Here is a 16,170-nt window from a genome sequence, read left to right on the forward strand (position 1 = left end):
GCATTTTTGGTGCATTTATAGCCAGAGAGAGAGAGAGAGAGAGATCTCTGTTACTGAAATTCATAAAAAAACATTATGTCTACAATCAAACCAACACTGATATTTTTGCTGGTGTTTGACATGGCTCTTTGGAAGCTGGTTGTGCATCATTTCTTTACTGATATTTATTAAGTAGTTTATCAGAAAATATTTCACTGTAGCAACATTCCAGACTGATCCATTTTGGATTTCTAAGTGCAAGCCCCCTATGCAGTGAGGGAGACAAAATATTCTGCAATGAAGCAACTACAGATCCTATCAAAGGTGGCACAATGGTTTATGTGCTATGAATTTATACAATCCCTTGCATATTTGGGTGTCCTGTTGAGGAACAATGGAGGAAAAATTAGTTGCAAACATGTTTATGGATAACGAATTGTCTGTTTGTATTTTCTGTGAACAAGTATATGAATGGTTTGTTCAGATGAGGTGATTTTATTCCTGCAGATACTACCATTTGTGCGCTAGAATGTGTATCTGTGAACAATTATGAGTATTTGTATAAGAAGCTTTCAGTCTACTGAGTGTGTGTAATATATAGAGCTCATATGAGAGAACTTAAAGGACCTATGGCTGTGGGAACAAGTGTAATAGACGGTGGAGATAGGCTGCATCCTGAATGAGAAAACAAGACATTTTAAAAGATAACAAAATAAAATATAACTGAAGAGTATTGAAGAGACTATGTGGCGATTCATGCTCAAGGTGCAGTATGAGCTAGAGAAAGTGGAGAAAATTCTTGGACAACTCACCAATTAAAAACAAAGTGCTGAATTTAGCCGATCAGCTGTACAAATAATAATTTTAAATCATCTTTAGTCGTCATAGTGATTGGCTTTTCGGAGTCTCTCTATGGCCTCTGAAAGAATGTAAGCTCATTCAGGTACTAGACTCTCACACATTTATATTATCTTCCGGAACATGGGTAAAGCAAAATGGCCAAAAAACAGTGTTTAGCCCACTGGATCATTTTCAGTCCATGCATTGTGCTTTTCCGGGATGATGGGTAAACATCCTCCCCATAAAAAGACAAAAAGTAGGGGAATGCAGCAGGAAGAGAGCCTGAGACATAAGTCATTGTATCAGGGGCCTGGTATGAGGCAGGACTTGCTCACAGAATCTGGGAAGAACAGGGCTGATATTACAGAAATACACATTCCTAAGAAGTGCTAAGTACAGGGTACTTATGCAAACACATCCTGATATCAAGTGGTACCAGGACATCCCGAGATCAAGGATGGTACCTAAACATTCTCCAAGAATAACAAAAACACATTGACCCTTCCTAAAAGATAAGGTCAGGACGACAGTTTTTAACTTGTTTATATCCTGATATAAACATATATCTCAGAGGGAGTATCTTTGGCCAGCCTAGGGGGCAGTGGGAAGTCTCACCACCGACTGAGCTGTGTCCATCGTAATGGGCATAAATGTCTTAGTATCCTCGTAGGGTTGCCAGGTGCTATTACTGTGCTTTGTCGACAATAAATCTGGCTGGATGCCTTCGTACCTTAACAGATCTTTTGGTCATTGGGCAGTTTGCTCAAGATCTGCTGTGCCAACTGTCTCTGCACAGAGCTGGGACAGCACACAGGGAGAACACACACGCATAGCCAAATATCTAACCACAGGGAGCATTTGGGATAGTCCACAGAAGTTACTGCTAGCTCTGCCCTCATCCAGGTCTAGTGACAAAGAATTCCAGACGACACACACAGCCTGCTAGGATGTCAGCCAAACTGGACATTAAGGTTCATTATTAATGCTCTGATCTTGCATCAGATTTCACTAGTGTGGATCCCTACACCCAATGGGGAACCCCAGTGAAGTTAACAGGAGCTCTACATGGACATGGGGTGGTGAGGTCTGAGCTATGGGATTCCAGTGCAGGATCAGGGCCTAATGGTAATAGTTTGTCCTGGCAAAAAATGGAAACATCATGGAAGGAAAATGCTAAGTTAATTTTCATTTTTTCAAAAAGGAACAATGATGGGCAGAAAATAATTTGAATTCTTTTTCATGAAAATTATAAAGTTGAATAGCCTTTATTTTACAAATAAAATTCATAAATTAAATACAATTTCAGGGGGGGTAGCTCAGTGGTTTGAGCATTGGTCTGCCAAACCCAGGGTTGTGAGTTCAATCCTGGAGGGGGCCACTTAGGGATCTGGGTCAAAAATCAGTACTTGGTCCTGCTAGTGAAGGCAGGGGGCTGGACTCAATAACCTTTCAGGGTCCCTTCCAGTTCTATGAGATAGGTATAGGTTTTGTCATGGAACTCATGCCCATGACAAACTTATAGCCTTATTTCTAGGGAAAACAAGTGATATTCCTATGAATAATCATACCCTGTAGTCCTCTACTGTCCAAAAGGTTTGATGTTGCAAAGTGCAGTCAGTAAGACTAACAACATGTTTAAGTATTTTGCTGGATAGGAGGCCAGAATTTTCAGCCCCTGGCAGATCAAAACAAGGACACACTGGGAAGAATGGGTGGTGCTTTTATCTCTACAACATATGACATGTAACTCTCCTGGGCCTTTCTACTTCTAGACAGTCCAATCTCCTATGCAATTGTGGATAATCTGATAGTGTTTCAGAAGCAGAGGGAGAAGATAAGAGCATGTCTCTGGCTGAAACACTGAGCCTGTTGTGAAATAAGATTGATGGACTGATATTCCATCTATGAAACAACAATAAGGATTACCACCTACAAGACAACAACTGGCTGCATTTGGCAGAATAACAAAATGCAGAATCAATAACTGTGTCAGATGAAAAGAGCTGTGTGTCTGTGAGACATGACTGATCCATCTGTAGTGCAGGCAACATGCCAGGAGCTTTACTTTCTATGGCTGAGAAAATTAATCCACCTGGGTCCAAATTCAACTTTGTAAATGGCTATAACTCCACCAAAGTCAATGGAGTTGCATCTGCTTACACCATGGCTAACACTGGTCCTGAGTTAAGGAGAAAAATATCAGGAAAGAGTCCTGTTGCATCTTATAGACTAACAGACGTTTTGGAGCATGAGCTTTTGTGGGTGAATACCCACTTCGTCGGATGCATGTAGTGGAAATTTCCAGGGCAGGTAAGCAAGCAAGAAGCAGGCTAGAGATAACGAGGTTAGTTCAATCAGGGAAGATGAGGCCCTCTTCTAGCAGCTGAGGTGTGAAAACCAAGGAAGGAGAAACTGGTTTTGTAGTTGGCAAGCCATTCACAGTCTTTGTTTAATCCTGAGCTGATGGTGTCAAATTTGCAGATGAACTGAAGCTCAGCAGTTTCTCTTTGAAGTCTGGTCCTGAAGTTTTTTTGCTGCAGGATGGCCACCTTAAGATCTGCTATTGTGTGGCCAGGGAGGTTGAAGTGTTCTCCTACAGGTTTTTGTATATTGCCATTCCTAATATCTGATTTGTGTCCATTTATTCTTTTCCTTAAAGACTGTCCAGTTTGGCCGATGTACATAGCAAAGGAGCATTGCTGGCATATGATGGCGTATATTACATTGGTGGACGTGCAGGTGAATGAACCGGTGATGGTGTGGCTGATCTGGTTAGGTCCTGTGATGGTGTCGCTGGTGTAGATATGTGGGCAGAGTTGGCATAGAGGTTTGTTGCATGGATTGGTTCCTGAGTTAGATTTACTATGGTGCAGTGTGCAGTTACTGGTGAGAATATGCTTCAGGTTGGCAGGTTGTCTGTGGGTGAGGACTGGCCTGCCACCCAAGACCTGTGAAAGTGTGGGATCATTGTCCAGGATGGGTTGTAGATTCCTGATGATGCATTGGAGGGGTTTTAGCTGGGGACTGTATGTGATGGCCAGTGGAGTCCTGTTGGTTTCTTTCTTGGGTTTGTCTTGCAGTAGGAGGCTTCTGGGTACATGTCTGGCTCTGTTGATCTGTTTCCTTATTTCCTCGTGTGGGTACTGTAGTTTTGAGAATGCTTGGTGGAGATTTTGTAGGTGTTGGTCTCTGTCTGAGGAGTTAGAGCGGATGCGGTTGTACCTCAGTGCTTGGCTGTAGACAATGGATCGTGTGGTGTGCCTGGGTTGGAAGCTGGAGGCATGAAGGTAGGCATAGCGGTCGGTAGGTTTTCGGTATAGGGTGGTGTTAATGTGACCATCACCTATTTGCACCGTGGTGTCTAGGACGTGGACCTCCCGTATAGATTGGTCCAGGCTGAGGTTGATGGTGGGGTGGAAACTGTTGAAATTGTGGTGGAATTTTTCCAGAGTCTCCTTTCCATGGGTCCAGATGATGAAGATGTCATCAATGTAGCGTAGGTAGAGAAGGGGCGGGAGTGGACGAGAGCTGAGGAAGCGTTGTTCCAGGTTAGCCATAAAAATGTTGGCATATTGTGGGGCCATGTGGGTGCCCATAGCGGTGCCACTGATCTGGAGGTATATATTGTCATCAAATTTGAAATAGTTGTGTGTGAGGATAAAGGCACAGAGCTCAGCAACCAGTTGTGCTGTGGCATCATCAGGGATACTGTTCCTGACAGCTTGTATTCCATCTGTGTGTGGGATGTTTGTGTAGAGAGTCGGCGGAAGCATTCTATGTATAGGTCCAGACTGTCATTTCGACCCTCAGGAGGAGTCCATGTGGAGTTTTTCTTCTTGTGCTGTTGGTGGGAGGGTAACTGTGTATCAGTGGGCTGTTCAGTGTTATCCTGAAAGTATTCTTTGAGTCGGAGATGGCGAAAGTAGGCTTCCAGATCACCGCAGAACTGTATCATGTTAGTGGGGGTGGCAGGGCAGAAAGAGAGTCCCCGAGATAGGACAGACTTTTCTTCTGGGCTGAGTGTGTGGTTGGATAGATTGACGATATTGCTGGGTGGGTTAGGGGTACCACGGTTGTGGCCCCATGTGGCAGGTAGGAGTTTAGACAGCTTACAGTCCTTTTTCCTTTGTAGAGGGGTGAAGTGAGTAATGTAGATCTCCTGTCTTATTTTAGTGAAGTCCATTTGTATGGAAGTTTGGTTATTTATGAGAGTCTCCAGGTTGGAGAGCTCTTTATTGATGTTTTCCCGTTTGCTGTATAGGATGCTGATCAGGTGGTTCCTCAGATTCTTTGATAGAGTATGGCATAATCTCTCACTGTGGTCTGTGCAGTATGTAGATAGCAGTGGATTTTTTACCTTTAGTCCATTTGGTATGATGTCCATCCGTTTGCATTTGGAAAGGAAGATGATATCTGTCTGTATTTGTGCAAGTTTCTTCATGAGGTTGACGTCTGTTAGTCTATAAGGTGCCACAGGACTCTTTGCTGCTTTTACAGATCCAGACTAACACGGCTACCCCTCTGATACGGAGAAAAATATGTTTGTTTCATTGATCTCCTGGCTTTATAATACAGGCCATGCTATAATACCTCCCAACATTTCTGCAGATACCAATAGTGCCAACCATAGGACTAGAATGTCAGATTGACTTCAGCCAGATTTATTTAAATGGTGTTATGGTAGTTTGCACCATCTGAGGGTCTAGCCCATACTCTTTGTTTTACGAAACCTAAAAAACTAGTCATTGACTATTTTATCCTTGACACATCCTGCCCCATCCCATGTATCAGTAATAACTAAAAAGAGCCATTTTGTCTTAACTATGATTGCTTTTATCCAGTCTAGTCTTCATTGTCAATGAACAGGTTGATCTTTCCAAGACAATATAGCTCTCATATTTAATTCTGAAGTCTATGTTCTGCTCAGGGTGGGTATGTTAAAGAATGGAAACATGAATATATTACCCTCTAAAAACAATGATTTGACCCAGTATGTTATAGAATCATAGAATATTAGGGTTGAAAGAGACCTCAGGAGGTCATCTAGTCCAATTCCCAGCTCAAAGCAGGACCAACACCAACTAAATCATCCCAGCCAAGGCTTTGTCAAGTCAGGCCTTAAAAACATCTAAGGATGGAGATTCCACCACCTCCCTAGGTAACCCATTCCAGTGCTTCACCACCCTCCTAGTGAAATAGTGTTTCCTAATATCCAACCTAGACCTCCCCCACTGCAACTTGAGACCATTGCATCTTGTTTTGCCATCTGCCACCACTGAGAACAGCCAAGCTCCATCCTCTTTGGAACTCCCCTTCAGGTAGTTGAAGGCTGCTATCATATCCCCCCTCACTCGTCTCTTCAGCAGACTAAATAACCCCACTTCCCTCAGCCTTTCCTCATAAATCATGTGCCCCAGCCCCCTAATGATTGTAGTTCCAGTCTGCTGGACTCTCTCCAATTTGTCCACATTCATTCTGTAGCGGGGGGACCAAAACTAGACGCAATACTCCAGGTGTGGCCTCACCAGTGTTGAATGGAGGGGAATAATCACTTCCCTCGATCTGCTAGCAGTGCTCCTACTAATACAGCCCAATATGCCATTGGCCTTCTTCGCAACGAGGGCACACTGCTGACTCATATCCAGCTTCTCATCCACTGTAATCCTCAGGTCCTTTTCTGCAGAACTATTTCTTAGCCAGTCGTCCCCAGCCTGTAGTGGTGCATGGGATTCTTTCTTCCTAAGTGCAGGACTCTGCACTTATCCTTGTTGAACCTCATCAGATTTCTTTTTGCCCATTCCTCCTATTTGTCTAGGTCGGGGTAGGCAACCTATGGCACGGATGCTGAAGGCAGCATACAAGCTGATTTTCAGTGGCACTCACACTGCCCAGGTCCTGGCCACCAGTCCGGGGGGGCTCTGCATTTTCATTTAATTTTAAATGAAGCTTCTTAAACATTTTAAAAGCCTTATTTACTTTACATACAATAGTTTAGTTATATATTATAGACTTACAGAAAGAGACCTTCTAAAAACATTAAAATGTATTACTGGCACGCGAAACCTTAAATTAGAGTGAATAAATGAAGACTTGGCACACCACTTCTGAAAGGTTGCCGACCACTGGTCTAGGTCATTCTGGATCCTATCCCTACCCTCCATCATATCTACCTCTCCCCCCCAGCTTAGTGTCATCTGTGAACTTGCTGAGGGTGCAATTAATCCCATCATCCAGATCATTGATAAAGATGTTGAACAAAACCAGCCCCAGGACTGACCCCTGGGGCACTCTACTTGATACCAGCTGCCAATTAGACATCGAGCCATTGATCCATATCCATTGAGCCCGACAGACTAGCCAGCTTTCTATCCACCTTATAGTCCATTCATCCAAACCATACTTCTTTAACTTGCTGGCAAGAATACTCTGGGAGACCATATCAAAAGCTTTGCTAAAGTCAAGATATATCACATCCACCACTTTCCCCATATCCACAGAGCCAGTTATCTCATCATAGAAGGCAAACAGGTTGGTCAGGCATGACCTCCATGTTGACTGTTCCTAATCACCTTCCTCTCCTCCGAGTGCTTCAAAATGGATTCCTTGAGGACCTTCTCCATGATATGATTTTGCCAGGGACTGAAGTGAGGCTGACTGGTCTGTAGTTCCCCAGGTTCTCTTTTTTCCCTTTTTAAAATATGGGCACTATATTTGCCTTTTTCCAATCATCCAGGCCCTCCCCACAATCACCACGAATTTTCAACGATAATGGCCAATGGCTCTGCAATCACATGAGCCAATTCCCTCAGCACTCTTGGATGCAATAGATCTGGACCCATGGACTTGTGCATGTCCAGCTTTTCTAAATAGTCCTTAACCTGTTCCTTCATCACTGCGGGCTTCTAACCTACTCCCCATGCTGGGTTGCCCAGTGCAGCAGTCTGGGAGCTGCCCTTGCCTGTGAAGACCAAGGCAAAAAAAGCACTGAGTACTCCAGCTTTTTCCACATCATCTATCACTATGTTGCCTCCCCCATTCAGTAAGGGTCCCACACTTTCCCTGACCACCTTCTTCTTGCTAACATACCCCTAGAAACACTTCTTGTTACCCTTCACATCCCTTGCTAGCTGCAACTCCAATTGTGCCTTGGCCTTTCTGATTAAACCCCTGCATCCTCTAGCAATATTTTTATACTCCTCCATAGTCATCTGTCCAAATTTCCACTATAGCTAAATAACATTTCCAAATTACATATCACTTTGCTCAAATCTAAGCATTTATACTCATCTGCATCACACTTTCCAGGCACCAACACAGAAGGAAATGTCCAGTCACCTCGAAGACATCTAAACAGTGCTAAGGTTTTTAAGGTTACTAAATGTTACTGTTCACAATATCTTATTTATCTTTTGAGCCAGCTATAAAAGGTGATGTTCTCATCTTCTTTACATTTATCATAGGTATCCCAAAATATTTTATATTTCCCTAGGTAACTGCAGTGATTGGTGCACTAGAAATATATAATGGGTAGCTTAGAAAGAGATGAAGGCAGAATCAGTCTGTAGATGTCCCTAGGCTTACTTTTGCAGAAAAGTATTTGTGAAGAAACCAGTCCTTTGAAATACACAACATGAAGCAATTAATAGACCGTTCCCGTACAAAAATAATATTGGAAAGGATAATTAACACCCAACCAAATATTTTTAAACACTATACATATACTGCTGCTTCTCCTCCATTCACAAATGCTTCCACCTGAATTTCTGTTAAGTGCTCTGGTAATGCTTAATTAAGGTATCCAACCCATTCCCAATTGCCATGCAATAATTAATCATTCACTATCTCTGACCAACTTCAACTGCTGATTCAACCTTAATTTTGCAATTTTGCCTCTTTAGGTGTTTTGGGCTAAGTTGCCAGGAAGGGAAAAGGAAGTAAAAAAATCATCCTTTATAAAGGAGCTTTGTTTCAACCTCAGTGATGTAGAGTTCCCATGTCACTCCATAATCCATTTAAGACAGCACTGGCAGCTTTCCATAAGAGAGGAAAACTAGGAATTAAATTGTACTTATCTTGTGGTTCTCTGTGTGAAACTAGAGAGGATGGGATGGCACTTTATGCATTGAGAATGAGAACTATCTAACTGTCAGGTACATCAGAAATGGTAAATAATATATCTAGAAATCTGGTGTTTCCATACATCCCTTTGCTAAGAATATTGCAAGGGTTTACTTGAAAAGCAAGATCTGCCTTTCAGACATAAAAAATTGATAAGCTTAAAAAATTCTTACCAATGGGTTAAATAAATATCTGTTGTTTGATGGGAGATTCATCCTGTTGCTGAAGTTTTCTAATTAGTGTTTAAAGAAGTTTACTTCTTTCCTAAAGGTCTTTGTTTCTATTTTGTTGTTTTTTCCCTTTTATCTCTGCACCCTTCTCCCTCTCCCCCCTCCCATTTCTGCCCTGTTCCGTTTTTTTCCACTTTGCCACTAGAAGGGGAAAAACAAAGTAAAGAGAGGAGAGAATCAGCAAAAAGATCAAAAAACCTAGGTACAGAACATGTGCCTTTTGAAAAATGAAAAAATTGGATTTTCATTTTTTTCCTTCAAAAACTTAAACATGTCACCGGAAACTTAAAAAAAAACCCTATTCTTAACAATTGGCATTTTATTGACTAACCCTTTATGTCTGTATTGCTGGAGTGCATCAAAAATATCAAATTAAGACCATGACAACTATGGCTAAACTCTGGCTAAGTGTCAACAATTATTGCAGTAAACAATTTCAGCCAATAGAAGTCTCTGTGACAACTCTTACTTTTCCATTTAAAGCTGTTTTAAGTGCACATTAGAATGAACCTTAGGTTGGTAACATGTATTGACTTCAAAGCTCCATTTGTAAGTAGATGAATACAAAATTAAGCCAAAAGGCCATATTTTGTGTAGCTAATGGAGAATGTTCTTTGACTAAAATTAATTTTTTGCTGTTGTATCGCTCCTTCCTTGTATATAAACCCCATGGCACCTATTGTCAAACTAATCTGGCCATTCAATGTCTCATTACTTAATTGTTAATTTTTAAATGAGATCATTTATTTTTTATTACAGACCAAGCATGTAGAATTTATAATCTGTTTTCTCCTCAAAGGTAAAATAACTTGGAATAGGTATAAAAATGGAATTAAATCAATTTTTTATTCTGCTACATTGTTCTTGCTTCTATTCTATAATTAATAATATAAGAGGAATATGATATTAAAGGTATAAATCTTGCAGTCTTTACTCAGGCAAAACTACTGTTGAGGTACATATTATACAGATAATATAATGTCTCTTTAAGTGTGTATGTTATATAAATTTGTTTTTCTTATTTAACTAATCAGCATCAAGGCCCCAGTTGAGCATGGTAATTAACCATGTGAGTAGACTCATTGACTTAAGCATAGCATTTAAGAATCCTGCTGAAGTTCTTTGCTGAACCAGAGCCCATATTTGCAACTTTCTTCACCAGATATTAAAATATTCCCCTTCTCAGGAGGAGAGCATCTGTCAGCCTGCCAAGTATTCACAAATGATTTGGATTTAGAGGAAAGAGAGTTCCTATGATCAAATCCAAGAGAGCTGCAGCCCTCATTGGCCTCACTGAAAGTTGCAGGTGCCCAGCAATTCTCAAGATTTGACTGCTAGATCTGGTCCCCAAAACAACTTCCTGCTCCTTCTCTGAGATTCCCGCATGGCTCTTCCCCTTGTGATCCCATATTTACCTGTCCATCATATCCATCTGAAGTCCTTAGCAGAGAATCTGCCAATAGGGTTCACTACACAAACACCACTAGATCTTTTTCTAAGTGCAGAGTTCCCTTACCCTGATTTCTTCCCTAAGCTACTTGGGGTATCTTCTCTCCTCTCCCTGCCTTGTAGAGGCAAGACACCACCAGGATAATCAAGTATCCAAGTTATCTATATGTTTATAATAAGGTATCCTTGCTTTCTTGAAGAGACATTACAGACCTGCCTTTCAGAAATACTGAGCACCCACACTCCCATGTTGAACTGCAGGTGCTCGGTTTCTCTATACATCAAGCATCTCATGAGCATTTACAGGGATCATGCAGGCAGTAGGGGCTGCAAACCAAGGTATGTTCAAGATACAGGGGAAAGGATTTTGTCCTCTCCATCTTGTAGATGGAGTGTAGGTACCAAGGTATGTTCAAAAACTGAAGGAAGAGGAAGAGACTGACTTGAAGGAGAGGTGATCTCAGAGGGATACCATCAGTTACTTGGGTGTGTTCAGGATTGAGGAAGGGAATCTATATTGAGGCTTAGGGAAGGTGATAATATTCAAGTCTGTGAATGCTTTAGGCTCCAGTCCAGCAAACCACATAAGCATATGATTAACCTTAAAGCATGTGAGTAATCCCACTGAATCCCATGTGTCATAAACAGATAGTAAGGGTTAAGGTCTCTTTTACCTGTAAAGGGTTAACAAGCACAGTAACCTGAGGACCACCTGACCAGAGGACCAATCAAGGGACAAGATAATTTCAAATCTCTGTGGAGGGAAGGCTTTGTCTGTGTCCTTTGTTTGGATTGCCGTTCTCTCTTTGGATTTAAGAGAGGCCAGACATATTCTTCAAGTTCTCCAAGGTTTCCTGAAGTATTTTCTTCTATTCAGTCTAGTGAGTATTAGAAGGTGGTTTAGTCTTATAATTAATTTCTACATTTGCAATTGTGTGTTTGCTGAAGAAATATCTTTATTTCTGTTTGCTGTTACTTTGATTATTCTGAGAAAGGGGGGGGGGAAGCCTCTCCAGGTTTATAAGTTAGACCCTATATTTTTGCATCCTGGTATTACAGAGATAGTGTACTTTTTTTTCTTTCTTTAATAAAATCTTTTCTTTTTAGAACTTGATTGATTTCTTCCCTTGTTTGGATTTTCAGGGGAAGGGGAGGGGGGAAAAGTGAATCCCTCTTTGTTTTGATTCAAGGAGTTTGAATCTGTGGGTATCTCTCCCAAGGACAAGGGGAGGGGGAAGAAGGTGGGGGGAATGGATTATTTCCCTTTGTGTTAAGATCCAAGGAAGTTGGGATCTGTGTTCCCCAGGGAAAGTTTGGGGGAACAGGGAGTGTACTAGATACTGGAATTTCTAGTTGGTGGCAGCATACCAGATCTAAACTAGAATTTTAGTTTAGAGGAGCCTATGCAGGTCCCCATCTTGTGAACGCTAAAGTTCAAAGTGGGGAATAAACCTATGACACCATGGAAATCACTTAAAGTTAAGCATGTACTTACGCGCTTTGCTGAATCAAGACCTTAAGAAGCGATGAAATAGAAAAAAGTTACCTCTAAGTCTACATTTAAACAATGAGCTGTCTATAAAAGGGGGTTAATATATTTACCTCAAGTACATCAAAGGGTAAATTTAGTTGATGTTTGTTTAAAAATATTCAAATACTTGAATGAAAAATACTATGGAAATGCAGCTGGTATTATGATTTGCCGGCTTAGAACAGTGTTGAATTTGACCCAATATTTAATGACTGTATTTGGTTTTCAGAGGATTTGCACAGCACGTATAGTTCCAGGAAAGTGCAGAGCTAACCAGTATATATATGGAAAATGTCAAGAATGATTTGTTTAATTGTTCAAGGTTGAATGGACCAATTATAAGAACATTTTGTCTGCAAATGCAGAATGTTCATCCACCTTCAGGCAGAAGCTAATAACGACTTTGTTTCTAATACTGTTTTCATGCACCATAAAGGAACATTTGGATCACTGTTGTCCATATTCTCATTGATTCAGTAATGTTGTCAGTGATTAAATAGTTCTATAATTTAACAGGTAATATGCTGCATAAAATGCATGGGTTATAGGAGGAAAACTTTTCATAGCCCTGCAGATATCTCAACAACTGGATGTAATCAGGATTTATATTACTTGTTGTAATTCTTAATTATATACTTTGCCTTCAGAGCCGTGTAGAGATAAGTGTCCATAGTGCATTGTATAAATGTAGAAATGATCCCAGCCTAAGATTTTACAATCCAAAGCAATGTCAGAAATGCATCTGACAGCACTAGTATGTGTGATCTTCTAAATGGTAAAAATATATCTAAATTAAAGCTATATGCAATTACTTAAAGGCTCTTAGTAACAACTGTGAAACTGCATAGCAATGTATATTTTTGAAACTCCATCACATTTGTTCTATTTCTGCATTCTATCATTGTTAGGAACACCCGGTAAAAAAGGGACCCTGGTGGCTCCGGTCAACACTGCTGATCCAGCCGCTAAAAGTCCCATCAGCGGTGCAGAGGGACCAAGGCAGGCTCCATGGCTCCTCTGGCTCCACATGGCTCCTGGAAGTGGCCACCTAAGGTAAGCGCTGCCCAGCCAGAGCCCACACCCCAAACTTCCTCCCTCACCCCAACCCCCTGCCCCAGGTCGGAACCCCCTCCTGCACCCTAACTCCCTCCCAGAGCACACACCCCACACCTTCTGCCCCAGCCCTGAGCCCCCTCCCACACCCAAACTCCCTCCTGGAGCCCACACCCGCTCCCGTATCCCAACCCCCTGCCCCAGCTCTGAGCCCCCTCCCACACACCAAACACTTCATCCCAGAGTCCACACCCCCAGCTGAAAACTGCACCCACTCCCGTACCCCAACCCCCTGCCCCAGCCCTGAGCCCCCTCCCACACTCCAAACCCCTCATCCCCGTCCCCACCCCAGAGTCGACACCCCTGGCTGGAGTCCTCACCCCCTCCCATCCCAACCCCTACTCCAGCCCAGTGAAAGTGAGTGAGGGTGGGGGAGAGCGAGTGACATATGGAAGGGGGATGGAGTGAGTCGGGGGTGGTGCCTCAGAGAAGGGGTGGAGCCTAGGGAAAGGAGTGGGGCAAGTGTGTTCAGTTTTGTGCAATTAGAAAGTTGGCAACTCTAATACTTGTGGATTATCAAAATATCTAGGGCACAGTTTTTGTTTACAGATATGAGGCAATGTAGTCTGGAAGTTAGAAGATTAGGAGTCAGATGCTCTGGTCTTGATTTCTGACTCTTTCACTGAATGGGAAAGACCTTAAGAAATTCATGTTAACATCTCTGTATGCCTCTGTTTTCACATTTATAAAATGAACTAGCAATGCTTTGCCATTGTGCATATTAGGATCTTCAAATAAAAGAGGCTTTGTGCATGCAAAGTATGACAGTGATAGAATTTAAATAGAATTACTCATCGACAAAAACCTCCTCCCCCTCCAAAAAAACCCCAAAACCCAATTTCTGTACCTGGTATAAAATACCCCCCATGTCACAGCCCATTATTCCTGTATAATACTCATTGAACCCTATCACCTGCCAGATAAACTAAAAGGAAAATTCTAGCCCAGGCTGCCATGTCCAGTTCTTAAATCACAAAACTTTGAGTCAGGAGATCTGGTTTTATTCCAGTTTCCTGCCACTAACTTAATCTAATCTTGGCTAGATGACTTCATTTCTGTTCTTCAGATTCCTCATATGCAAAATATTTGCCATGCTTCTCAGGGTTATGGTGAAACTTAATTAATTGATGCCTGAGACCTTTGAAAGGAAGGCAATCGAGAATCACAAGTATTTATTTGTAATGATACAGGACTGCTCCTATGAAGATGCTCCATAAAGTTTGTTTCTGAACAAACTTGATTCTGTCACTCTGAGAGGAAAAGAGAGCAACCCTTCATGACTGTGCAAGAGTTTAGCACTGGTACCTGTGTAGCTCCTACTTTAAAATACATCTGCAATGGAGAATCCACCAGGCCGTATCTGATCATGCCAAGTTTCCCTGAACGATTTGAGTTCCAGAGAACATTTGCCTTTGACTCTGTTCCTCAAGATATAGGACAGATCGGGTTAAAACCAGCTCCTCCAAAAACATCTTCTCCTAAAGAAACTGAAAAAGCTAGTCAGTGTCAGTGTATATGAATACATGTTCACATTACAACAGTTGTTATATTGTGTTGTAGAAAGTAGTTGGAAAATAAGGACACAATATAAGGTAGCTGCAAGAAATAAATATTAATTCATTGCAAAGGGACTAAAAGGAAGCAGAATACTATGAAATACAGGTATTCCATTTCACCCTGTGAGTAGAGTATATGTAACTCTAAAAGTTTAAAGCATACCGTATCTTGGTAAGTAAAGATTTCCATTGTACAGAGCTCCTTCACAAATATATGTATATATATTAACTGAGACTGACAGTGTTTAAAAATATTTAATATGGATTTCAGATAATCAGTTGTGTTCATGATTATAGCAAAATGTCTTACCTGAACTCAGATCACTCTGTTAATTCATATGATCTCTTTAACTCTGGTACTTAGGCATCTTTATATTAAATGTTAAAGGTTATATAAGCAGATGAAAAGGAAAGAAAAAATATTGCAGAAGCCTTTCTTAACAGGCAATAAAAAATTTGGATGATTTCACTATTAAATTTCCTTTATCAGACCCTTAGGAAATTTAAAAAGTCATCACATTTTGAGGGTTTTTTATGGCTTCTGACATTTGTAGTGATAAGAATATAATCCAATAGTTTGGAAGGAGATAATCAACTGTTGAGGTCAAATAAGACTTCCACCTCCCACTTCTCCGTATTCACAGATTTTCTGGATGATAGGAAGAGGTTTTTCATCAAACAGCAATTTTTATGGGATTAGTACACTCAGCTTTCAACTCACCAGCCTCTCACATTGGACCAAGTTGCTATTTTTCTTGTCTGCTCATCTGTTTACTCTCACAGTGTCTCAAACCCCCTTTGGACAAATTCTGATAATTTGCAGAATGCTAAAGGACCTTATGTCAGAAATTTATTTAGTGGATTTATTGGTAAATGACTAGGAAGTAAAGGTCAATTGGTTTCCTTTTGTGAAGGATTTCCTTTTCTGAACATAGTCTATAAATGATAAACTATGATAAATCTACATCTTTTTAAAGGGATTAAAACTACTATATATATTTGTTATTAGCTGTCAGCTAATCCTGCCCTTCAGACCAGTATGGCTATCAACATTGGATTCTGTGGGGCATTTTGCCCTCTCTTGGCAAATTCCAATTCTTTAATGCTTCACATTATTTAGTTTCATTATTTTAACAGCAGAGTGTAGCCTGTAATCAATAAACAACGCTTTTATCTTAATCATAGATCCTGTATTCATAAATATGCAGCTTTTCAGCCTCCTGGGATGCTGTTTATGATTTTTTCAGTGTATGGCAAAAATGGAATAAAATCCATTTAGGCCCTGATTCAACAAAGCACTTAAGCACATGCTTAAGTCCCATTGATTTCAATTATAGCTAAGTCAGTGCTTTTG

At 41.1% G+C, this 16,170-nt stretch overlaps 1 long non-coding RNA gene across 1 annotated transcript in view; it reads left to right on the plus strand.

Annotated features, from left to right (window-relative positions):
- LOC123378411 overlaps positions 1 to 15,044 on the plus strand; it is a 349,709-nt gene extending 334,665 nt beyond the window's left edge. Inside the window, exons 10-11 of the long non-coding RNA XR_006582596.1 lie at positions 13,056 to 13,200; positions 14,451 to 15,044. This is a non-coding gene — a long non-coding RNA (uncharacterized LOC123378411). The remainder of the gene's footprint in view (positions 1 to 13,055; positions 13,201 to 14,450) is intronic.
- Positions 15,045 to 16,170: the final 1,126 nt, after the last annotated feature.

Source organism: Mauremys mutica, chromosome 10 (assembly GCF_020497125.1).
Source record: "Mauremys mutica isolate MM-2020 ecotype Southern chromosome 10, ASM2049712v1, whole genome shotgun sequence".
Taxonomy (NCBI): domain Eukaryota; kingdom Metazoa; phylum Chordata; order Testudines; family Geoemydidae; genus Mauremys; species Mauremys mutica.